The following is a 27,257-nucleotide window of genomic DNA, read 5'->3' on the forward strand; positions in this document are numbered from 1 at the left end:
GAGATCATCCTGGCTAACATGGTGAAACCCCGTCTCTACTAAAAATACAAAAAATTAGCCGGGTGTGGTGGTGGGCACCTGTAGTCCCAGCTACTCAGGAGGCTGAGGCAGGAGAATCGCTTGAACCCAGGAGGTGGAGGTTGCGACGAGCCAAGGTTGGGCCACTGCACTCCAGCCTGGGTGACAGAGCCAGATTCCGTCTCTAAAAAAAAAAAAAAAAAGAGAGAGAGAGAGAGAGAACCAAAGCAAAGGACTGAACGTTTATGTCTCTCCAAAATTCTTTCATGTGTCAAAATCTTAACCCACAAGGTCATATTAGAATGTGGGGTTTTGGAAAGTAATCAAGTCATGAAGGTGGAGCTCTTAATGAATGGGATTAGCACACTTAAAATTAGTCCCTCAACCCTTCTACAGTGTGATATGGCTCAGAAGACAGTGGTCTATGAACTGGGAAGTGGGCCCTCACCAGACCCTGAATCAATTGGCGCCTCAACCTTGGGCTTTCCAGCCCCCAGAACTGTAAGAAAGAAACTTCTGTTGTGCATAATCCACCCAGACTATAGTATTTTGTTATAGCAGCCTGAACAGATGAAACCAACCATTTTACAAAGAGGTAATCTTAGACGCAGAGATTTTCTGTCATTTTGTTAAGGTCATATCACATAGCTATGGAGTTATGAGTTGTGCCAAAAATCAGGTCTCCTGACTCCTGATCCAGTCACAGCTTACCTAGGTAACAAAGAAAAGGTAAGAGAAAGAGAGTTTCTTAGATTAGAATGGGTATGTCCCAACCTAAATCTTTACAGCTACAACCACAGGGGCTCAAAAGAAACTAAAAATCAACCCAAAATCAATTAAGGTGCTAACATTGACTTACACTCCCTGCTAGCCACAATAATTAACAGGAGACTAATACCTAATGAGGATTTATTGATTTTTTTTAAGAAAACTATTGGACTCTCTCTCATGTAACAGAAGACAGTATTTTTCTGTTTCTAACCCCTTTGGCTTCTGAGAAATATACATAATCACTGGGCTGCTTCAGGATACCAGGTCCTGGGTATAGTGCATCCATTGTGTTCAAAATAAACATAATATTTGCCTAATTTATAATTATATCTTTCAATTTGATATTAATTGCATATGAGATTCTATTTTCATCAATCACTGTTTTTCTATTTATCAGTGTCACATTACTAATTATTAGGAGATTTTTACCAATGCTACCAAATGTAAATATAGAGTATTAGCTATAAGTATCTTTGAGGAAAAGACACAGTTTATTGCTTTGTAGTAAAGTTTAATACTTTTAATATGCATATTCATAAAGCCCGTGTTGACTCAGTCCATATAATTCCTGTAGTACAACAAAAGATATAATAATTATTTTCATTATGAGCCAACTGAAAGCTCCTTAGACTTGAAAAGGTTTAGTATCTGAAATTATTTATTTGATCATCAGGCTCATGCTTTTGAACTCTTCAAAATTCCTCAATGGTAACAGACTTCAAATTCTGTATATAATATGCAAAGGTTAATTCACCTTTTCTCAAGGTGACATTATTTTAAAGACAGTGAAGAAGTACTTTTAAATAAAACACAACCCCAGTCTCTGGGAATATGTAAGGGCGTGCTTTTACAATTGATAAGCAAAAGCAATCATGTTTGGCAACAGACCACCCCATAGTGGGAACCGCTTTCCAGCCTGGTTTTTGTCAGACCCGCAGCTGCTCCGTCAGTCAATTAGTGACCAGGAACAAAATGCATTTTTTAAAATCAATTAGCAGCCCCTCCAACTGAATAAAGATCCCTGGGTATGCTTTTCATCAACAAAACAAGAGCCGGGAGTGAATAAAGCTAAGGAGATCATAAATTCTTGGAAGTACAGTCCTAAAACCTGAGACAGCCATACAGAGGTTAACAGGTCGGACTATGCCCTCGGCAGGACTCCAGTAACTCACTCCAGGCAGACAAGAACCATATATATACATGTACATATATACATGAAATGTGTGTGTATGTTCAGAGAATGAGATTTCCCATTATTTCTCAGTAGCTCATCTTCCTAACAACCTTCACTGAAAGGAAGCCATTGATATTCAGCCTCTATGCCACATTTAGCCCTAGAAATGCAATCATGTGCCATCCCAAGGTGGATCGTAGAATGGCTATTTATTATCTCCCATAAAATCATTTGTAATTCTAGTATTAAACATCCTTTCTGTCTTCTCTAGAGAAATAATAACCATTTATTTAATCTTTCTTCTTAGGTTTGATCTTCTAATCCCTTTGTCCTACTTCTAAAATGGTACTGTTATCCTAAATCTAATTTTCTTGGCACAAGAGTTTGTATACATTAGATGCTTTAACAATATTGAGTTATAAAATTATGATTTCCCCTTGTAATAATACATTGAGTATTTGAATACAAAGATATAAAAGCTCCCAGTAAACACATATCAGTTGACCGAGTTTCAGAATGGAGAAAAGTAGAAAATGTAATTCCCACTCAATAAAAAGAAAGGCAAGAGTCTGCCCTTAGAGCCAACAGGCTGATGTGTACTTACTGCAAGCATGGCAGGCCAATTTAAGAAGAGCAGCCAAAAGATAACTAGAGCTTGCAAAACAAGTTTCAATAAACAATCCAATAAACAAACAGTATACTAGGGATTTAAACTGAAGAAATGTACTGCCAGGAATGAGTTGCAAGGGTGAAAGGGCAAAGGGGATGCTGAGGTGACCTAAACATCAGTGATCCCCGGAAACAAAAGCAACCCTTAGGGCTGAGGTAGCCAGATGGTGGTAACTGTAGAAAGTACCTTGCAACCTGAGGCCAGGCGAACTAAAGGAAAGAGGTGAGGTTTTGAGATCTAGGAGCTCAAAGGAGGAGACCTGCATACCTGGTGCTCAAACCTTTGAGATAAAGCAGCACACTGGTGGTTTGGCCAGGAAAAAGCAGGATGGCTGGTGATGGTGCCTGTGAGGGGCACATCCTAGCTTGTGCTGAGAATGTCAACGAAGCTTGATAGGGAGCCTTGGCTCTCTTCTAATAATGGGTGGTGGCTAACAGGATCTAGACATAGAGGGTCTTTTTGCCTTCTCCCTGCCTTCTAATTGTCTACCATTTGCAGAAATTTACAAGAAGCCAATTGCATGAGAGCATGAGAAATGTAGTTTGCAGACTTCTACCCCTAGCATCACCAAGCAAAATAGAGAAGGGTGAGCTTGAAGCTGAGACAATTGATAAAGAACCAGCACACACGTGTGTCATTCCAGGTTGATAGCTGTGCATCAGTCCTGTGACCTGGCAGTTGGGAGAGTTAAATAGATTACTGCATTTTTGAGGAGGCACAAGAACATCACGAATAAACTACAAGGCCGGGCACAGTGGCTCACGCTTGTAATCCCAACACTTTGGGAGGCCAAAATGGGTGGATCACTCGAGGTCAGGAGTTCATAACCAGCCTGGCCAACATCATGAAGCCCCACCTCTACAAAAAATACAAAAATTAGCCAGGCATGGTGGCACACACCTGTAGTCCCAGCTTCTTGGGAGGCTGTGGTGGGAGAACCGCTTGAACCTGGGAGTCTGCAGTGCATTGCACTCTAGCTTGGGCAACAAAGGGAGACCCTGTATCAACTAAATAAATAAATAAATAAATAAACAAACAAACAAACTACAGGGCAGTCATGGTGGCTCATGCCTATAATCCCAGAGCTTTGGGAGGCCAAGGTGGGTGGATTGCTTGAGCCTCGGAGTTCAAGGCCAGCCTGGGCAACATAACAAGACCCCATCTTTGCAAAATATTTAAAAATTACCCTGGTGCAGTGGCATGCACCTATTGTTCCAGCTACTTGGGAGGCCGAGGTGGAAGGATCACTTGAACCCAGCAGTTTGACGCTGCAGTGGCCATGATTGTGCCTCTGCACTCTAGCCTGGGCAATAGAGCAAGACCCTGACTCAAAAATAAAAATAAACATAACTATATAAATAAATGAAAGAATAAGCTGGCATCTTCCATTAGAGATTTTTTTCTGCCTGATTGGTGTTTTAGGCAATCACAATTTCAATTCCCATGGGTAGAAATGAAACCTTTAGTCAGTACAAAATATTAATATAATTCACTAAAATTTAAGGTTAAGGTAGAAATCCTCTTATCTACATAAAGGCTTTTCAAGTACATAGGACCCTGTGAGGATTGGCTGAGGATAGGCAAGATTCAAAGTTAAGTGTGTCTGATTCCTCCATGCCTACCTAAGAATCCCCACTTCTAGTCCACTGTGTGCCCAGAAGCTGAACCCCTACCAGTGTCCCAACTCCAAAGTTATCTCATGTCCACCTCACCCTTCTCTCTTAATGTCACTTGACTATCGGTTAAGAAAACCAAAATCTCTCTGAAAATAATTCACTCCAGTGTGTGAGTCACTGATTACTCCCCCTTAACCATTCTAAAGATACCGGTGTCTTTAAAGCACGCTAGTCACCTCCAAATTAATCCTTTATCGTTAGAATTTTAGAAAAGAGGATATTTGGAAGCAATGGGATCTCACTCTGGACTTGCGGGACAATTGAAGAGGTTCTCATGAATTATTGAGACGGGAAGTTTATTCAAAGCTCTTAGAAAGATGGTGGCAGGAGCAATACAGTTTTTCAGTCTCTCTGAAACCACACATCAAAGGAAACAGAACAACTAGATTCCCAAACCAAAATTCCCTAGACAACATTTGTGACAAAGCTAGATGATAACATGTCCACACACATCAGAGTACAGGTAAGTGGGGGCAAACCACCCGTAGCCAAAAGAACTACGTGATAGGAACACCTGTGCAGGAGGAGGCAGGGTGCAGAGACAGGTGGCATCTGAGAAGCCAGGGAACATGAGCCCCCATAGAGCCAACATGCAAACTTCCACTTGCAGGAAAGCATGATTCATTTGAGAAGAACAGCTAAAATGGGGAGGGTTTTGCCAATCCAGTACCAGGTGAGTGCAAGGGGCCCAGAAAGGCTAAGAAGGGGCTGAAATAGTCTAGCCACTAGGAATACTCAAAAACCACCCACCAGGGCTCGCTTCCACGACAGCGTCCTCCAGGGCTGAGTCATCCATGGGGCACTGTAGACCCAATGTCAGGGGCCCACAGTACTTTTAGGAAACCATGAAAAATTTCAATTTCTTTTAAAATCAAAAGAGAACAATGCACTTCTAGGTCAAAGAAAATGTTTTTATATATAATAGATTTGCCTTTATATTCAATGCAGTTGTAAAATATAATTTTTAACATTTTTAATAGAGGAAGGAACCTACAGAGGCCTAGAACCCACAGAAATCACAGTGAAGCCCTGGGCCCCACACAGCGCAGAAATAGTGGGCAGTGGAGTCAACACTGAGCAGGACAGGGACAAAAGAGATGAAGTCACCGACAGGAAGAGGGCTTGAAGAGAGCCAAGAAGTCTCAGAGAGCAAGCCATCATACTCATGAATGCTACAGAGGAGCAACAGAAGAGGGAGATCTGTGAAGTTAGAACAGCTACCCCGAAGCCAGACTCATTCTTTTTTTTTTTCTTTTTTCTTTTTTTGCAATGGAGTATTGCTCTGTTCCCTAGGCTGGAGCGCAGTGGTGCCATCTCAGCTCACTGCAACCTCCACCTCCCGGGTTCAAGCAATTCTCCCGTCTCACCTTCCCGAGTAGCTGGGATTATAGGCACATGCCACCATGCCCGGCTAATTTTTGTACGTTTTTAGTAGGGATGGGGTTTCACCATGTTGGCCAGGCTGGTCTCGAACTCCTGACATTGTGATTCGCCCGACTCGGCATCCCAAAGTGCTGGGATTACAGGCGTGAGCCACGGCACCCAGCCAGCCAGCCTCATTCTTAAAGTTCAAGAAGACTAATTTCACATAGACATGAACAACAGAAAAGTATTGCGGTCAAATCTCATACAATGTTATGATAAGAAGAGAACAAGTCATAGAATAATACCCCAACAGACAATGAAAGCACACTAGAAAGATGTGTCCTCAAAAAATATCAAAACAGAAACCCACTATTTCAAAACAACCTAAGACATTAAGATAATGACATAATACATGAAAGAGCAACATGAATCAGAAATGGAAAAGTGCAGAAATGAGATGACAGGCTTCAGGAAAGAATCAGAAATTAAAGTAAAAATCATTTCAGAAATGAAGACTAAACCAGAAGGAACACTAGAGCTTATAAACACAATAGATAATGGCTTACAAGAAATAGAAGGTAAAAAAAAAAAAAAAGGAAATGTTTAAACATCTAAAATAAATAAATACACAAAAGGCATTCAAGAGAAAGTGACCAAAAGACAGGCAGATGCTGTCAAGTATGTGGAGAAAGAACACTAGTACGCTGTTGGTGGGGATGTGAATTTGTACAGCCACGTGGAAAACAGTATGGAGATTCCTCACAAAACTAAAAACAGAACTACCAAATGATCTGGCAATCCCACTGCTGGGTATATATCGAAAAGAAAGGAAATCAGTGTATCGAAGAGATACCTGCCCTCCCATGTTTAATGCAGTACAATTCACAATAGCCGAGATACAGAATCAACCTAGTACCCATCAACAGATGAATGGATAAAGATAATGTGGTACACATTGGAATATTACACACATACACAAAGGAATATTATTTAGCCGTAAAAAAGAATGAAATCCTGTCATTTGCGGCAACATGAATGGAACTAGAGGACATTTTGTTAAGTGAAATAAACCAGGCACAGAAAAATAAATATTATCTGTTCTCACTCATACATGAAAGCTTAAAAATTTGACCTCGTGGAGGTTGAGAGTAGAATGATAGTTACCAGAGGCTGGGAAGGGTATTGGGGACGGGAAGATAAAGAAGGACTGATCAATGGATACAGAAGTCCAGTTAGATAGAAGGAATAATACCTGGTGTTCAGTTAGACAGAAGGAATAATACCTGGTGTTCAGTAGCACAGTAGGATAACTATAGTTAACAATTTATTGTGTATTTCAAAATAACTAGAAGAGTGGAATTGAAAAGTTCCTAAAACAAAAAATATATAAATTCTTGAGGTAACTATTAGTTACCCTAATTTGATCATTACATGGTGTATGCTTGTATAAAAATTTCACATGTACCCTATAAATATGTATAACTATTGTATGTCCATAAAAATTTAAAAATAAAAAAGAAAGAGCTCAATCAATATTGAAGGAAAGAAAAGGAAATTTTTCAATGGCTAATATGAGTTTCTGAATAAGAAAATCAAAACAAAAAAAACAGAATAAATATACACACGGTGGCGCACGCCTGTAAGTCCTGTCTACTTGGGAGGCTGAGGTGGGAGGATTGCCTGAGCTAGGGAGGTCAAGACGACAGTGAGCCAAAATCATGCCACTGCACTCCAACCTGAGTGACAGAGTGAGACCTTGTCTCAAAAAAAAAAAAAAAAGAAAAAGAAAAGAAAAGAAAAAAGAAAAAGAAATGTATAAGATAAGTAAGGAACATTTTATATTAGGTAATAGCAAAGAAACTATCAATCACTACAAGGGTCATGCCATAAGGACTCAGAGTGAATGAAGAAGGCCCCACACTCTAAAGACGGGACAAATTAAACTTCATTACTGATCATCATTATAACGCATTTAAAGCTATAAAATGTGTTTAAATCCATGAGTTTACAATGCTCTTTTTTTTTAAATATATTTCACAAGATAGGAACAAATTTATCTTCAAACCTAGTAAATAAAGGAAAATAACTATATCAAATAGGAGCCAAATCGAAGAAGAAAGAACATGTCTATTTAAGTATTTAAACTAATAAATGAAAAAGAAATGATAGAATTAGCATATCACTATTTTTGCAGCCACAAATGAATGAGTACATATTATGGACAATTAGCAGCAATGGATGCTAAACCCACAAGAAGTGAGACAATCAGATATTGTGCATCCTTTACCATCCTGCCAAAAATAATTACTGAAATGGTGACTTGATGACTAAGCCAGGAGAAACACTAGAGCGTATAAAGACCACCTTTAGTCTTGCCAAAGGGATCAAACCTGGGTCTGATCCAATCTCTGGATTCAGCTGCCAATTTGCAGGAAATTCGAAAGACAGAGGAACGTGTTGAACTGCACCAAGAGTATCAACCAGGAAAATGCAGACTATGGGAAACTCTACAGGTTAAACAGCCCGAGTTCATCAACCTAATGGAGTAAAATGAAAGGGATGGTGGAGAAATCTATACATTAAAAAGAGACTTAAAGACATCCACTTTTGTCATGGGGAGGAGTAAACTGCATTTTGAGGAATGCACATCAGGGTGATAAAACTATGTTTTTAAAACCTCAAGAAAGTTATTACTGTCAAAGTGAGGGTTATAGTTACTGTACTTACAGTGGGAGAGGGGTTTGCGACTGGGACAGGGCTATGCAGGATGGTTTCGGTGTGGCTGACAAGGTTCAATTTCTTGACCTGAGTGGTGTCTGCCTTCTCATAATTTATTAAGCCATGCATGTGATTTCTATGTTTTATGTGTCTCTGTTTTTCTTTACAATGAAAATGGTTTAAAACTAATAAAGCACTTAGAGAAGCTTTTCTTTTTACTCTGTTACTTCTCCTCTTCCTGAAGTAACTTCTTTACCTCCATGTCAACAACTCTTGTCCTTCTGCGCCTCCCTTGGCTTTGCCCTCCGAAGTGTTTCTTCTTCCTTGTTTGTTATGTTGGATGATCAATGTATATTAGTCACAATTACAGCCCAGGACATGATGCCTTGAGTGCTCCTCCGACCCCTTCTGAGAGAGTAGTTACCTGAGATTCTTCATATATAGGTCACTATGCAGTGTTTTGTGGGTCTCTGCTACTCTACCCTAGTTGATGGAACTGGGGATTTGTAGATTTACTCAACATATATTTATTAAGCAGCTAATATCATGTGTTATAAATGAACAAAATAGACTAAGGCCCTTCTCTCCTGGGTCACCCTGGCATAGGTTGGCCCCGTGCAAGCCAGGAAAGGCCCACGGAGTATCTCATCATCATCATCATCATCATCATAGCGAACACTTACTGAGTGTTTACCTACTATGTGCCAAGTTCTGAGCTAAGCACTTTAACACCATTGTCTCTGGTTTGGTTCCAGCACCAACTCATTGAATTAGGAATTAATGCTATCTTCAGTTTACCAAAGGGAAAAAAAATGAAGCCCCCAAAATTTGCATAACTTGCTTTAGTTTATGGAGCTAATAAGTGCATCTAGACCTGGAATTCAGACCCCAAGAAAACATCCAACCTAGAACTCAAACAACTTAACAGGAAAAAAAAATCCCAAACAATCCAATTTTTAAATGGGCAAAAGATCTGAATAAACATCTCTCAAAAGAAGACATACAAATGGCCAACAGGTATATGGAAAAAAAAGCTCAACATTACTAATCATCAGAGAAATGCAAATCAAAACCACAGTGAGATATTATCCCATTCCAGTTAAAACGGCTTTTATCAAAAAGATGAATAATAGCAGATGCTGGGGAGGATGCAAAGAAAGGGGAACCCTCATACACTGTTGGTGGGACTGTAAATTAATACACCCGCTATGGAGAACAGTATGGAGGTTCTTCAAAAATCTAAACATGGAATTACCCTATGATCCAGCAATCCCACTGCTAGATATATGCCCAAGAGAAAGGAAATCAGTGTATCATAGAGATATCTGTATTCTCGTGTTTACTGCAGAACTATTCACAATAACCAAGACATGGAATCAACCCAAATGTCTATCAAAGGACAGATAAATAAAGAAAATAGGGTACCTATACACAACGGAGTACTATTCAGCCATAAAAAGCATGAAATTCTGTCATTTGCAACACCACTGATGGAGGTGGGGGTTATGTAAAATAAGCCATGCACAGAAAGACAAATGTCACATGTTCTCACTCATATGTGGAATCTAAAGTTGATCTCTTTGAAGTAGAGGGTAGAATTATGGTAACCAGAGGCTGAGAAGGGTAGTGGGAAAGGGGAGATAAGAAGAGGGTGGTTAATGGGTCTGAAAATTCAACTAGATGGAAGGAATACAATCTAGTGTTCAGTAACACAATAGGGCAACTATAGTTAACAACAATTTATTGTATATTTCATAATAACTAGAAGAATATAATTGAAATGTTCTCAACACCAAAAAATGATAAATAAGTGAGGTGATCAATATTCCAATTACCCTGATTTGATTGTTACACATTGTATGCTTGTATAAAAATTTCACATGTACCTCATAAATATGGGCACAACTCTGTGTTTTCTGTTTGTTTGTTTCTTCTTCTTCTTTTTTTTTTTTTTTTTTGTTTTGTTTTTTTTGGACAGACTCTTGCTCTGTCACCCAGGCTGGAGTGCCGTGGGGTGATCTCAGCTCACTGCAACTTCCACTTCCTGGGTTCAAGCAATTCTTCTGCCTCAGCTTCCCAAGTAGCTGGGACTACAGGTGCATGCCACCACACCTGGCTAATTTTTTTTTGTATTTTAGTAGAGACAGGGTTTCACCGTGTTTCCCAGGCTGGTCTCAAACTCCAGGGCTCAGGCAATTCGCCCACCTTGGCCTCCCAAAGTGGTAGGATTACAGGCGTGAGCCACCATGCTCTGCCATGTGTGCACCACTCTTATGTGTCCATGAAAATTTAAAATTAAAAAATTAAATTAAAACACTTCAAAACCCAAGACCTGAAATGTGATCACTGGTTAAACCAGTAAGTATCCTCTCTTGCAAAATATAAACGTAAATTAGAGAATAATCTAGAGCAGGGAGAGACAAACTATAGCCTACAGGCCATATTCAGCCATACCATCTGTCCTTATATGGACCATAAGCTAAGACTAGGTTTTACCTTTATAAATGGTTGAAAAAATATAAAAGAAGAATATTTGGTACCATGTTGAGCCTGTATGAAATTCAGATCTCATTGTTTATAAATAAAGTTTTATTGGAACACAGCCAGGCCAATCCATTTTCACGCTGCCCAAGGCTGCTTTTGTACTACAAGGGCATCCTTGTGTCATGACAGCAGAGATCACAGGGCCTGCGAAGACTCAAATATTTACTATTAATATCTATCTTGACTTTTAGAGAGAAAGTTTGCTGACTTCTGATTTAGAGAACAGATGGATGAACTTAAAGAGAGAGAAGGGAAAAAGGCAGTAATCAGAAGTTCTAAGGCGGTAGAATCCATGAGCAAACAGAAGTTATAAGCTGAAGAGGAAAGCAGGGGCAGGGCTGCCTGGGAACAGAAGAAAGGGCAAGAGTAGCTGAACAATTGTACCTTTAGAGCCATGCTCGGCACTTCTAAAACTCCCGTCCTGCAAGACTTGATCCATAGTGGCTGAGATGGGCAGTGTTCTGCCTTATCCCCTCATGTAAATTAACTGCAGGTAAGTTACATACATTTCTGTTTATGGTACCCTGGGGAAGTCTAACACACAATTCGCCTTTAATTCTCTTCTCTGACTCCAGATTCCCCTGAATCTGCCACCAAGACCACCACCACAATGTCTGATTTGACCCTATGTTCACAGAGCGTGGTGATATGCTTACAGACTCTCTAAAATGTCAGGATCATAAACCATCTTTTCCTTTCCATTTCAATGCTCTCACATGAGACATCCATTTCTTCATGTCTCATCCTTACCCAGAATCTTAAATAGTTGGCCGAGCCTGGTGGCTGACATGTATAATCCCAGAACTTTGGGAGGCCAAGGTGAAAAGCTCACTTGAGCCCAGGAGTTAACAACCAGCCTGGGTAAAATGGCAAAACCCCATCTCTACAAAAAAAAAAAAAAAAATTCAGAAAATTAGCCAGGCATAGTGGTGCACACCTGTAGTCCCAGCTACTGGGGAGGCTGAGGTGGGAGGATCATTTGAGCCTGGGGAGGTCTAGGCTGCAGGGAGATGAAATCGTGCCACAGTACTCTAGTCTAAGTGATAGAGTGAGACCCTGTCTCAAAAAAAGGAAGGGAGGGAGGGAGGAAGGTAGGAAGGAAGGAAGGAAGGAAGGAAGGAAGGAAGGAAGGAAGGAAGGAGGGAGGGAGGGAGGGAGGGAGGGAGGGAGGGAGGGAGGGAGGGAAGGAAGGAAGGAAGGAAGGAGAAGGAAGGGGGAGGAAGGAAGGAATGGGGAGGAAGGAAAGGAAGGAAGGAAGGGAGGGAGAGAGAGAGGGAAGGAGGGGAAGGAAGGAAGGAAGGACGGGGAAGGAGGGAAGAGGAAGGAAGGAAGGGAAGAAGGAAGGGGAAGGAAGGAAGGAAGGGGAAGGAGGGAAGGAGGGAAGGAAGGAAGGAAGGAGAAGGAAGGAAGGAAGAGAAAGGAGGGAAGGGGAAGGAAGGAAGGAGAAGGAAGGAAGGGGAAGGAAGGGGAAGGAAGGAAGAAAGGGGAAGGAAGGGAGGAAGGGGAAGGAAGGAAAGGGAAGGAAGAAAGAAAGGAAAGAAGGAAGAAAGGAAGGAAGGAGGGAAAGAAGGAGGGAAGGGGAAGGAAGGGAGAGAGGGAGGGAGGGAAGGAAGGGAAGGAAGGAAGGGGAAGGAGGGAAGAGGAAGGAAGGAAGGGAGGAAGTAAGGGGAAGGAAGGAAGGAAGGGAAAGGAGAGAAGGGGAAGGAAGTAGGGGAAGGAAAGAAGGGGAAGGAAAGAAGGAAGGAAGGGGAAGGAAGGGGGGGAGGAAGGAAGGAAGGGGAAGGAAGGAAAGGGAAGGAAGAGAGAAAGGAAAGAAGGAAGAAAGGAAGGAAGGAGGGAAGGAAGGAAGGGGAAAGAAGGAAGGAGGGAAGGAAGGAAGGAGGGAAGGAAGGAAGGAGGGAAGGAAGGAAGGGGAAGGAAGGAAGGAGGGAAGGAAGGAAGGAGGGAAGGAAGGAAGGGGAAGGAAGGAAGGAGGGAGGGTAGGAAGGAAGGAAAGAAGGAAGGAAGGGGAAGGAAGGAAGGGGAAGGAAGGAAGGGGAAGGAAGGAAGGGAGGGAGGGAGGAAGGAAGGAAGGAAGGATGGAATCTTCAATAGTTATCTTACTGCTTATAGAGTGAAACTCAAACTCCAAGCCCTTTTCCATGGCATCTCACCCTCTCATCATCTGACCTTAGCCCAGTCCTCTAGACCTTCCTTACAGGAACTGAATATCAAAATAGTCAAGACTGCATGACTTCACTTTACTTATATGTGGAATCTTAAAAAGTTGAACTCATAGAAGTAGTGAGGAGAATGTTGGTTACCAGAGGCAGCGGGGATGGTGGGCAGGGTGGCTGGAATAGTTGACCAAAGAGTGCAAAGTTCCCGTTAGACAGGAGGAATCCGTTTTCAGATCTACTGGACAGCAAGGTGACCATAACTAATAATAATGTAGTGTATATTTCAGCATCGCTAAAAAGAATAGATGTTAAATGTTCTCACCACAAAAATATGGCAAGTATGTGAGGCGATGGATATATTACTCAGCTCGATACTGTATAATCATTCCACAATGTATACATATATATAAACATCACATTGTGCCCCATATATATATATATATAATTATTATTTGTCAATTAAAAATGATTGATTTTTAAGTAGAAGAGTCTTGACTGTGTCCAGTGCTTAACTCTGCAGCCTAAGCATCCTGGAGGGAGTGCTCGCTCTGAGAGAGCCGGGGCTGAGGGTGCAAGTCTCCTGGGGTCCAGCCACCTGGCATAGCCCAGGCACTCAGGAACAATAGCTGATACGGAACCTGTGAATATGAACTCAGATGGCTACAACCTGGTGCAACACAGCTGAGGCCAGATATGTAAGAGAATCGCTAAGGGGTGGGTTGTGAAGGAGACAGTGAACTGCCAGCTAGTGAGAGCATAAGAGGTTCCAGCAGTTTATTTAAAAAATAGAAGAGCCGTAGACCATTGGTACCCGGAAGTAAGGAAGCTGGTCTTGATGATGGTAATCAGACTACTTGGTGTTGGGAGATAGCCTCTCATGTGTCTGCATGGGATCAGAAGCCCTTGAGGATGACTTCGTTGATCTGCTAGATTTGTTCAATTGATCCATTAAGTGATCAATTACTGGCAATGATTAGTAGACAAAGCTTGGTATTTAAGTATTTGGGATGTCCTGTCTAATGTCATGGCCAAGAATAAAAATGCGATTTTTAGGAATTTAATCTCATCTTATGAAATGACAGAAAAAAAAGGAGATCTTTCCTGGAAACTCCTCGAATTGTGCTAAAATTGTTTCTGAGTCACGTGTCTGTGGAGAAATAATTCTGAGGTCTTCCCTTGCTTTGTATTGTATGGAGTATGAGACAAAATAGAAAGGGAGTTAAGAGCACAGCCTGGGGTATCAGACCATCTGGGTCTGAGACTGCCTCTGCCTCTGCCTCTCAGAATCTGACCTTGGCTGGTTTCCTAGCCTCTGTAAGCTTCAGTCTCCTTATCTATAAACTGGGATCAGGATTGTGCTTATCTCCCAGGGTTAGTGGGAGGATTAAATGAGATAAGGCACATCAAGTACTGTACTTAGGAGCACATCTGGCACTCAGTAAGTGCTCAATGAATGTTCCCTAGCCTCTCAACTGCATTACCTTTTCCACCAGAAAACCGTAACAACAACAGTGGCAATTTAAGGAGACGGTATTAAAGAGACTTAGCTTTATGAAAAGTTATGACTATGTTTATTCTTTCCATTAAAAATAAAAAGTTTACAAAACAATGTTTTTTACAAGTCTAAAGGTTGACCCACTTAAAAAAATGTTTCATGGGAATTATACTAAACTGGCATTTACACATTTCCTATAAATACATTAATCTGTACAGTTCTAAGAAGTAGGCTCACCATCTAAAAAGTCTCTGGACATATAAGTATGCCTAGTGAGTTCATTCCAGAGAATTAAAATGTAAACCCAATTAAGATACACTTTTAATATTGCCCAAGGCACTAGATAAATATTTTAAATACTAAAATCTGGCTAGAACAAAGGCAGAAATCAATTGTTCTTTCATTTCACCTGTAAGATCTTAATAATTAAGTTCAGAAAAACAGAATTTTACATTCGTCTGACAGCATTAGCTTTAAGTTCAATCCATGGCCCCTTCATAATGACATTTCTTAGCTGAAAATTTCAAATTACAGTGAAAGATAAAGTAGAATGAAATACCAGGGAACATACAATTCATGGCTCACCTACATCTTCACTATTAGGCAAAGTCCTACACACAAAGCCTGCAATCCAGCATTGGCCGTCACTCAGTGCCCTGGCCACAGCAGTCCCTTTTTTTCTGCTGACAGCAAAGCCAAAGGAAAGGAATACCCTTCATCCAACTTCAGAAAAACTCCTTCTTCTGACATCAAAGCTTTACTGCTAAGCCTGTGTTTAAACCATTATGGTTGTGCCATTATAATAATGGTTATAAGAACACTGAGTGACAAATAATACTTGATATCTAAATGGCCCCTTTCAACCTTTCTGTAATGTCACTCATAAAATTAAAATGAATACTGTCTTTCCCAGATTGACACAGATATGCAAATGTCCTTTATTTTATCGGGTGTTCTTTGTATTTGCAGATATTGCACTCTGCATTCTTCCAGAGTCCAGGTGTCTTAATGGAAATCACAGCTTTTATTCAATCAGGTAAAAGGATGAGAAAATGTCATTGCCTCCCTTTAGCACTATCCTGGGCTTGCACGGGCAAAGTGCTCGTGAATATTTAACACCCACTGTGGTGGTGTAATATACTGTGGTGTAAACACTCACACCATGACCACTTTCAGCCTGCCAAGGTGATGTCGCTGAACATGGGATCAGGAAGGGATGCACACCACCAGCTCCCAAAAATACTGGAAGCCAGAGCCAGGGCACCACGGGCCTGAACCCAAATTCTCTGATCCAGTGAGTCCCAGTGGAAACCAGAAATCCAGGCGAGACCAGGTGCTTATTATTCCACATGATCCCCTTGAATAGGGTCCAGCCGCCTCGACTCTTCTTTGGTGAATCCCATCTCCACATCTTGTAGGTTGCTCCTTTCAGGGACCTGGAAAGTGACTGTCACCTTTTCTGTAAAAAGCCAGAGAACTGAGAAAGGAATAACCGTCCATTAGACCCTTCCTAACAGATCATCCAGGGTTATCAGTGCTGACTTTTTTTTTTTTTTTTTTTTGAGACAGAGTTTCGCAGGCTGGAGTGCAGCGGCGCAATCTTGGCTCACTATAACCTCTGCCTCCCGGGTTCAAGGGGTTCTCCTGCCTCAGCCTCCCAAGGAGCTGAGATTACAGGCGCCTGTCACCGGACCCAGCTAATTTTTTGTATTTTTAGTAGAGACGGGGTTTCACCATGTTGGCCATGGTTGGTCTTGAACTCCTGACCTCAGGTGATCCACCCACCTTGGCCCCCTCAAAGTGCTGGAATTACAGGAGTGAGCCACCACGCCGGGACTCTCTGGTGTATTTTTTGTCATAGATCAGGTTAATTTCTCCTAAGATTCAGTTCTTACTCTCATTGAAAACAGTAGGATTCAACTTCACAGTGCATAAGAATCACCGGGGAAGCCTGTTAGTAACGCAGCTTCTGCCTGTAATCCCAGCACTTTGGAAGATGGAGATAGGAGAATCATTTGAGCCCAGTAGTTTTAGACCAGCTTGGCCAAGGTGGGGAGAGCCTGTTTACCGAATGTTTTAAAAATTAGCTGGGTATGGTGGTGCCTGCCAATAGTCCCAGCTACTTGGGAGGCTGAAGTGGGAGGATTGGTTGAGCCCAGGAAGTCCAGGCTACCGTGACCTGTGGTTGTGCCACTGCACTCCAGCCTCAGCAACAGAGCAAGACACTGTCTCAAATAAAAATAATAATGACAATGCAGTTTCCCAGCCCTCCCCAACCTTTCTTACTCAGTAGGTTTGAGTGGCAATAGGAGGCTGCATTTTAAATAATCCCTCCCAGGAAATTCTGATACTGGAGTTTGAATCTGGGCGTACTGCAAAGAGTTTGAGCCAACTACTCACTTTAAAAGGAATAGTCGACACAAGACAACCCTCAACTCTGACACAAATTACAAGTCTGAGGGTTTCCCGAAACCATCATCAGTTTCAATAATTTGCTACAGGGACTCACAGAGCTCACGGAAACTGTGGTCCTCACTGTTATGGTTTATTAAGGGGAAAGGACACAGATCAAATGCAGCCAAACGAAGGCGTACGTAAGGCCGAGACTGCGGAAGTACCACACACAGCTGTCATTGTCTCCCTCCCATGGAGTCACAGCACATCAGTCTCCGAGTATCCGCATGTGACAATCCACACAGAGCACTGCCAACCAGCGAAGCTCACCCAAGCCTCAGTAGTCAGAATTTATATTTGGCACCTTTATGTAGCAGATTGATTGATTGTCCACATGATTGATCTCTGCATCCAGGTGGCCTGACTCAATGCTCCCATCCTTGACTTGGAAGTTTGACTTGGAAGAGTGAGGGAATGGGATGATGGGGAATTACTTAACAGGTACAATGTACATCAGTCGGGTGAAGGATGTCCTAACTGCCCTGGTTTCACCACTGTGCCGTGTATGCATGTAACGAAACTGCTCTTGTACCCTATACATTTATACGAAACAAATCTCCTACTCTAAATCACACTGTTGGACTTTGGGGATGGCTAGCCTTCACCTTCAGGTGTGGTATGCCTCGCGCTAAATCGAACTGTCACAATCTGACTAGCCCACCCCCCAGCTGACCCCTAGCAAATCAATATTACCTCCAGGGCAAAGGCCAGACCTCTTCTAGGGCAAGGTTAAATCCTTGAGGGCACAGTGGTTCATACCTGGAATCCCAGCACTTTGGGAGGCCGAGGTGGGTGGATTGCTTGAGCCCACAGTTTGAGACCCACCTGGGCAACATGGCAAAACCCCATCTCTACAAAATAGACAAAAATTAGCCAGGTGTAGTAGCACACGCCTGTAGTCCTAGCTATTCAGGAGGCTGAGGTGGGAGGATCACATGAGCCAGGAAGTCAAAGCTGCAGTAAGCTGTGGTTGGACTGCTGCACTCCAACCTGGGTGACAGAGCGAGACCCCTGTCCCCAAAAATAAAAAATAAAATGAAGAAAGAAACACTCCCAAAAGATAGCCTCCAGTCAGACTTCTGTCTTTGGAAAAACCACCTTGGGCATCAAAATAAATGTCCTATAGGTGAGCCTTTTGCCTGAGGCTGGTAGGAGGTTGCCTTGTGTTTATTTCTTCAGTAGGGTGCTAATCCATGAGTGAAGGCCTGAAATCAGTTTTTTAGAGTCTTCGGGGTAGTTTAAGAACAATATTAAATACCACATCCAAATATGAGCACCTTTGAAGCTTGGAGCATAACAAGTGCTGTGTAAGAGATTACTATTAAATAGTGTTAGTATTCATATCAGTATTAGCATCAGTATTAGCTGTGGGAAACTGGCTTACTATGTGCAGAAATAAAACCAGAACCATACTTCAGTTCATGAGACACCAAGGGTGAGATAATATCTCCAGACGAAAACTTGGAATATTGAAGAAAAGGTGAAAGTGGAGAACTCTGCAACAACAATACAGTCCCAAGGAGTAAGCTGAGAGTTGCTCTCGGATTTCCCTGCTTACCTCCCGTCAAACGCCTGGCCCGCTCCATCTAGTTTGTACTTGTCTAGAATATATTCTACTGTATGGAACTTTCCTTATTTAACGAAAGAGAGTGGTATGAGGCAGGTTCACTGTGCGCTGGTTACTACTTGCCTGAGTCGGGTGAAACAGAAACACACACACACACACACACACACACACACACACACACACACACTAACTACACGGAGTGGATTTATTACTTACAGATAAACAGCAAGGGACAAAAACCCAGCATTCATGATGAGCGGATCCCCCAAGGCTCTGGAAAGCTGCCCAGGAGGATAGAGTCTCATCTGCTCATGCCTTAATTGCACCGCAGCTGAGGGACCCCGGAAAGCAGGCCACCCTGGGTTTTGCGCCCCGGGCATCACATGACTGCTGGGCCGAAACATTGAAGGACATCCTATTTCTGAGGGTTTCTAGCCTGGGTTGTTTGGCCAGTTCCCCCTTTTCTCAGGATGTTGCATTCCTGGCACATTCGACAGTCATTCTTGAGAACTGGAAGCGGAAAGTTTGGGGACACTGGGTTGGCCCAAGGCCACCTGGAGAACTGTCCTGCAAATGGCATTGCCCTCTTGGAGTCACAGAGCTCATCAGTCCAGTGAAGGATAAATCTGTCCACGAAGCGAGGAAAGTCACAGGCTTTTAAAGAAGGGCAGGCACTTAAAAAGATGCTCCTTTTTTTTTTTTTTCCTGTTAATCACATTTCTGAGTGAGTTGAAGAAAATCTACTAGGAAGTTTCTTGATTTACTGAGTAGGCTTAAACTTTTTCCTTATGATGCTTAACTTCAAGAGAGGGGTTCAGTCAGAGCCACTGTATAACTAAAGGACTGATTTCCAAATAGTCTCACAGTCCTTGGAATATTTAAATTGTTACTTTACCCATTTTTTAGATAGGTAAGTGCAATACAATGAAATGCTTAGCATTTTCAAGGAGCATAAATCAAGGTTCTTCAAGTCACTTTGAATTTGTTTTGACATTTTTCTGTACTTTATCACAATCAGAGAAGCATCTCAGATACAGTACTAGTAAAACAAGTAACATAACTTTTTACGGGCTCCGTTAACCCCTGCAATTGCTTGAATCTCCACTTAGACTTGCCTGCTTGTCACTCCGTTTACAGCATCAGAGCATGTGCCCAGCTTGCACCATACCCTGCTGCTATTCCCAGCTCTCAGCCACCTACATCTCGATCTTACCCACAGTCTCATAGCCATCCCGTTTATACTGGAAGTTATAGAAAACATTTATCTGCTTCTAAAATACCTACAGCTGTGGCAGTTCGCATTGAGGGCTTTCACGTGTCTAGGTGATGAAGTTTTGACAGGAAGGCTACAATAAGAGGACTTCAGATATATGGGATTTTTTTTTCTTTGTTTCCTGGAAGCAAAGACAACTGAATGAGGAATACTGTTTCCTCTTTATAAAGGTAGACTTGGGGAATACAACATTCTTATAATGAATCCAAACAAGTTGAATCACAAAATAATGCAATTCAGTCGTTTACAAAAAAGTGTTAAGCATCTACACTCATCTAAGCATTTTGCTCAGTCCTGGGAATATGGAATGAATGAGACCTCTTCCCTCCCTTCCAAGATCTTGTAGGTTAATATGGGGAGGGGTGGGTGGGATTGGGCAAGCAAATAATTCCAAATAAGTCCAAAGATGATCATTCCAATTACAATTGCCATGTGAAAAGAGTCAATGAGGAAGCCAAGAGAGCATGCAATGTATAACTACTCGTAAAATTCAAAATGTGATCTCTCAGCTCTTGCCCTTTAGCATTCCTTAAAATAAGCAACCTCAAGTCTTTCATTACAAATCATTTCGTTAGCTAAGGCATATTTTTAGTCTATTTTTATATTAGAATAATGAAATAGAAAAGTCATCATCAAGAAAAGTATACGAATAAGAGTACTTAATTCAATTTCTTATACCTAAAGTATTTTATTATCTACCAATATTTCTAAATCAATACCATGCTAATTATACCAGCTTTAGTATCTGCAGTTAATTTATATAGCCAGCATATTAGGCCACAATTCTACCAAAAAACATAGTTAGAAAGTATAATTTGAGAATGATCACACTAATATTTTGCTAAAAAAAGACTTTCATATTAGCTTGATCCAGATATTATGATTATACTATAATTTATGTATAATTTTATATTTAATTATATTTTTGTACATTTATGCCTATAATTTATATGTAATTTATAAATTATGCTTTACTCTATATAACTTATATTCATAATTATGCCACATATAGTATAATGTATATACTATAATTTATAATCACTACATATAGTGATCATATTATATAGTTTAAAATCACTGCATATAGTGATTATATTATATAATTTATATAGCTACTATATATAGAATCTGGAGATGTGGAAAATATAGACAAATAGTTTTGAATAGTAACTTATTCTCACCATGACAGAAAGAAAAATATGACACCTAACCTCACATACTATGAAAGAAAATTAATTAAAATGTTGGTAAATAGAACCCATAAAGACATCAATGCATTTTGGCATAAAAACAAAGTGAAGAGTATGATATTGCTTCCCAGATGTGTCTATAGTAATGTAGCCCAGAATAGGTGCGCACCTGCAGCTCACAGCTGCCTTGGTTACATGACTGAGTTAAGGACACCATACCGAGGTCTGAATTTCACTTTCCTCCCTTGTCCTCCAGACCTTGTAACAGAAAGTACTCTATGAAATGTGTTGACGTTTAGAAAGGAAAGTGAATTAAAATTAATGACCCTCTCCTCTGAAATTACATGTATGGATGAAGCTTAGAAATCATGTAATTGCATCTTCAAGAACAGGAGTAGGTAAATGATGGCCCATGTGCCAAATCCAGCCTACCACCTCTTTTTGTACCCCCACAAGGTAAGAATGGAGTTTATCAATAGTTAGGGGAAAAACCAATAAAATGTGACATAAAAAGTACGTGAAATTTTACTCGGGATCCTGAGGCAGGAGAATTGCTTGAACCTGGGAGGCGGAGCTTGCAGTGAGCTGAGATCATGCCACTGCACTCCAGCCTGGGTGACAGAGCAAGACTGTGTCCCAAAAAAAAAAAAAAAATACATGAAATTCACATTTCAGTGTCCATGAATAAAATGTCATGGAATGCAGCCATGCATGCTCATCATCTATGTCTTGTCTATGATTGCCTTCCTCCTACCATGGCACAGCTGAGGAGTTGGCCTGCAAAGCAAAAATATTTACTATTTGCACTGATCCCTATTCAAGAATACAGTTACTTTAGTAGCTCTTTTATTTTTTTTTTTATTTATTGAGATAGGGTCTCGCTCTGTCACCCAGGCTGGAGCGCAGTGGTGTGATCTCAGCTCACTGCAACCTCCACCTCCCAGGCTCAAGTGATCCTCCCACCTCAGCCTCCCGAGTAGGTGGGACCACAGGCATGCACCAGCTCACCCAGCTAATTTTTTTTTTTCTTTTTGGAAAGACTGGGTTTCACCTAATTCCCCAGACTGTTCTCAAATTCCTGGGCTCAAATAATCAGCCTGCCTTGGTCTCCCAAAGTGCTGGGATTACAGGCATGTGCCACTGCGCTGGACCGGTAGCTCTGTCAGAACCTTGAAAGCCTAATCCAGAATTAAGGAATGGGGTTTTCGATATGGACAAGGGGTTGGTGGTAATCATAACAAAAGTCTTCCCATATGTGATGTCAGTATGATGCCTGATGAGCTTTCAAACTAAAATAACGGAATTCTCTAAAGATGTAAAAAGATTGAATAGACATTGACGATTTGGCATAATTAAAACTTAGGCTAGCCTGAACCTGAGGAACAAATAGATGATCCAAACTATAGCAACTATAAGGCCATTATAATTTTCTTAGAATAAGTAACTTTTAGACTATGATGTTGTGAAAATCTACAATTTCAGGACAGCTTAACCAACTAAGAAGTGAAAAGTGTATTGTTAGCATATTGAATGCTTCCATGTAATTTTTTGTAGGTATTCTCAATTTTTTAAAATATAAAGTAAAGCATGTCAACTAACAATGGAAAACAAATAGTTATGCAGAATTCTCTCATGGTTTCATATGAAAATTTTGTAGATTTTTATTAAAACTTTGGAATACAAAGACTCTATATCTGGATATACAAGTTTTTTTAAATCATTATTTCAGAGCCAATTCAGTCTGACAGGTAAATCCGCATTTAGGGACTTTTATTGTTCAGGCATTAATGCCAGCTTCTCCACACACTCTGTAGTACTCGGCTTCCAGAAGCAATAAAACCATAATGGTCTCACCCACTGAGGCCTTTTAATTCATGGATCATAGACATGATAAATCAGAGGAACTCCTCTGGTGCCTTTTTGTCTAGAATGGCCAGATTCTTGAAAGCCAAATACAGAACACCTTTTTAAAGGGCATGTACTCAATTGAAGAAGGATGTTCATATTCAAGAAAGAAGAGAAAGTGTTTATGGATGCACGTGCAATGGAAAGATAACACACTGAGACAAATGTGGACCCGCAAATGGACATGCTTCTATGGGTAGATGGCAAAGGAGCTTTTTCCTTAGGTCCTTGATTTTCTAACATACCATTGGGATTCTGCCACCGAAAGCCAGTTTCCCCATTTCAAGGAAGGCAGTTGTAAGGGATTCATTTCCTTATCTTGAAGGAGGCTGTCTTGACATACCTTAAGACAGGCTGGAGAATCCAAGCTCTGTTTGTTGTAATAGATTTACTTAGGAAGGTGGAGCCATAGAGGAAGGATTGGTGACCAATTGGTTGTAAATAGAGTTAACATTTAATTCAGCTTATCTCTCAAGACCCCAGCCCGGGCCACAAGTAACACGTTTTCTCAGTTCTTAAAGTCTTGACCATAAAGCTAGAAAAATTCCATCCGTGGTATACACTCTTCTTTCTTCTATTTTTACATTTTAAAAAATTACTGGCTGGACAGGGTTGCTCACACTTGTAATCCCAACGCTTTGGGAAACCAAGGCAGGAGGACCGCTTGAGCCCAGGAGTTCCAGGCTACAGTGAGCTATGATTATGCCACTGCACTCCAGCCTGGGCGACAGAGGGAAATCCTCTCTCTAAAAAATAAAATATGAAAGACTACATTTTTCTCCTTTCTTCCAAATATTTGACTTTTATTGACCTGACCACAAATAGAGTATAGCGCCCCCCCCAACCCCACAGATGAGCTGCCATGATTTATCTTAGGACAGTTTCTCAGCCACATTCACGGACTGACCCTCTTCCCTCCCCTCATCACCTTGTGGGGAAAACAGACTTTTGTACACAACACTCATTTGACTAGGTTCTTCAGATGAAGGAGAAAAGGCATTATCACTAACAGTGTTTTAAAATATTCTGACCCTTTGTAGCCTCAAAGTTAACACTAGTTTATAGGATTTCATTGGGTCTTCACAGAGAAAGTAATCAATGATTATTGACAGCCCTCAGCACAATAGGTGTCAAATCATAGTGTAATTTTCTATGTGTCTAAAAGGATTTTATTTTACTCTACTTAATGCAGCTTTTCTAGGAAAACAAAGAGCGGTCTTCCAGTTCTGTTTCCCATTCTCCTCCGTGTTCAATAAATGCCAAATATAAAAACCGTATACAAAGTTGAGCACATTTGTTTACCTGATCTTTTCATTTTTACATTTATGCTAATTGCCATCCCAGAATCTCCACTGAGTGATGTTTTTTAGGATTAGCTATTAAGACCTTGGAGTTTCAGCTCGATATTGATTCCTCCCCTGGATAAATGCTGTTCACACTTAGTAAAAAGGTCAATATTATTGCTAGTTAAGGAACAGCTAGGAGGCCTGTTCTACTGCTGACAGTCTGGATGACAGGCTTGTAAGACTTTGTTAATTCAATATTTAATAATGTTATTAAACAAAGTCTTATTGGCCCTCCTCATCTGCAGATTATAAAATGTATATCAAGCCTGTAATCCCAGCACTTTGGGAGGCCGAGACGGGCGGATCACTGGGTCAGGAGATCGAGACTATCCTGGCTAACACGGTGAAACCCCGTCTCTACTAAAAAATACAAAAAACTAGCCGGGCGAGGTGGTGGGTGCCTATAGCCCCAGCTACTCGGGAGGCTGAGGCAGGAGAATGACGTGAACCTGGGAGGCGGAACTTGCAGTGAGCTGAGATCCGGCCACTGCACTCCAGCCTGGGGGACAGAGCGAGACTCCGTCTCAAAAAAAAAAAAATGTATAAAGACATTCACGCTAAAAATCTAACTGCTATTCTGAAGGTTAAGATACATTTATACTTATAAAAAGCTGGCTTTTTAAATGATTAAATGGTTTGCAAAAATAGTTGGTGCAGTTTAACAAAGGACAACCAACTGTTTTATCTGGAAGTGACTTGTGCTTCCAGAGACAGTATTGGAAAAATCATTTCAGTTTGTTTTCTTTTAGTAGACTTAAAGATTTCATTTGCCATCTTAATTTTAAAGCGATTTGAGATCATCCATGTGCTTGCTTCTCTTTTTCTCTTGGGTTGTTTTTCTTAAGGTCATTCCACAATTGAAATGCGTCTACAAAGAAGGGGAAAGGAGGTATCACTGTCTTGTAAAGAACTCAGAGAGGAGATTGAAAATTGTGTTTGGGGAGTAGGAATAGATTTCACCTGTTCCTTCTATCCTTCCTCTCTATTACCTGAGATAATTGAGAGTTGACTGGACTTAAATGAATAATGAATATATACCAATGCATTTTTTAATATATGAAATGAAAATGTTAGATTATTTTCAAGTACCAAAATCTCATTACATCCGTATTTTCTTAAAATATAAGCCCACCATGCTAGCAAAGTTAGTCTGAAACAAGTCAAACACCAAGTAAGCATTATAAATAAAAGCAAATGTGTGTGTGGTGGGAGAAGTGCGGGGTGGAGAAAGGGGGGGCGTGTGGACAAGAGAGAAGGAGAAGAGAGAGACGTAAAGGGAGAGAGAATTAATTAAAGTAAGATTTTTTTTTTACTTTAAGCATCAAGAAACATTCAGAAAACATCAAGAAGTGATTCACTTTCGCTACTTTTAAACATTTGGATGGGACTCTATTTAAGTGAATTGTTTCCAAATTTCTTCACCAGAATATGCTAAGATATACTCATAATTTATTTTTCCCCAATGATGCAGGACCATCATTATAAATATTGTACAATGTAGTTCTTGGAAAATACCAAAGAATGTCCAGATATTTGCCCTTTATGGTAACTAAAGTTTGAGTAATTCTATCTGCTTTTAATAGTTTTGGCATCAGTTTTCCTCTTTTCAATGCCTCATTTCAATAGGAAGACTCTCTGATTTTCTGTACCTAAACCACTATGCATTTCAAAGCCATATAATTGGTTTGTTAGAATCATGTGCAGTGGTTAGAATTAAAAGCAGTTGTTGAGAAAGAATTTTAGAAGTTCCTATGAATGAAATGCATAAAATTTAGTACAAGAATTTTTTGACAACTATGAAGTTCCTATGAATGAAATGCATAGAATTTAGTCTGAGAATTTTTTGACAACTATTACATTTAAAACACTCAAAATATTAATAATCCCCCTGCTTTTTCTCCACTTCCTCCTTCTCCTTCTTCTTTTCATTTTATTTATTTATTTATTTATTTATTTATTTATTTATTTTTAGAATTTTATTCCAATCGTTTTTGGGGAACTTTCTTTTTTTCTTTTCTTCTTGGCCACAATTCATATTGCCATACCATTAAATTTCAGATATGAAGGTATAAATTCTAATGAACTGACACTAAAGATTGATTATATAATATATATGTTTATAGATGTAAAAAGACAGACATAGTTACCTCTATTAAAATGTATAAGTAATAAACATCTTCTATTAAGGAAAATTTATATGAGCATGTGTTTTCTTTAGTAGATTTAGACCAGGTGGGTACTTATTTGGTTAAATCCCCATTTTAGAGATAACACTAGGTTTGTGTTTAGTTGTTTATATGAAATACATGCAACATATACAAATGAAATTATGCTTAGTGTGTATACATATACTATTTTATTTATTTATTTTTGGCTAGGACTCTAAGGTAAACTATTTTATTTTTTAAAATAGGTAATACATGAACAAAATCCACAAATCCAGCCAGGCAAAGTGGCTCACACTTATAATTCCAGTACTTTGGGAGACTGAGGCAGGCAGATCACTTGAGGTCAGGAGTTCGAGACGAGCCTGGCCAACATGGTGAAACCCCATCTCTGGAATAATACAAAAAGTAGCCGGGCATGGTGTCGGGTACCTGTAATCCCAGCTACTCAGGAGGCTGATGCAGAAGAATCACCTGAACCCAGGAGGCACAGGTTGCAGTGAGCCAAGATCATGCCCCTGCACTCTAGTCTAGGCGACAGAGTGAGACTCAGTCTCAAAAAAAAAAAAAAAAAAAAAAATCTACAAACCCTCCAGTCCTTCCACTTGTTGCCAGTTTCCTCTATATCTATATTCAGGAAATTCAAGAAACAATTGTTGAATGCTTGTTATTTCACATACTACCCTGGGTGCTGGAAACAGAAAAATTATAAGACTTGGAGTCCCTACCCTTGAAAAACTTACAAATTATGACAGAAAGTTAAATAT

General features: G+C 40.5%; 2 protein-coding genes across 20 annotated transcripts in view; one reads left to right on the forward strand and one right to left on the reverse strand.

Moving 5' to 3' along the window:
- Positions 1-27,257, forward strand: part of TENM3 (teneurin transmembrane protein 3) — a 2,750,454-nt gene that overhangs the window by 2,034,427 nt on the left and 688,770 nt on the right. The gene's annotated exons all lie outside the window — the stretch shown is intronic.
- LOC141410361 (uncharacterized) overlaps positions 1-27,257 on the reverse strand; it is a 61,546-nt gene that overhangs the window by 4,848 nt on the left and 29,441 nt on the right. For 2 of the 6 annotated variants that reach the window (XR_012435247.1, XR_012435251.1), the window contains one exon: positions 14,644-16,067. The exons of 2 other annotated variants lie outside the window; for them this stretch is intronic. The gene's annotated coding sequence lies outside the window, so the exon portion shown is untranslated. Of the gene's footprint in view, positions 1-14,643; positions 16,068-27,257 lie in introns of those variants that run through there. 2 more of the 6 variants (XM_074040796.1, XM_074040797.1) reach the window with 1 other exon arrangement.

The sequence above is a fragment of the Macaca fascicularis genome, chromosome 5, assembly GCF_037993035.2.
Source record: "Macaca fascicularis isolate 582-1 chromosome 5, T2T-MFA8v1.1".
NCBI classification, from domain to species: domain Eukaryota; kingdom Metazoa; phylum Chordata; class Mammalia; order Primates; family Cercopithecidae; genus Macaca; species Macaca fascicularis.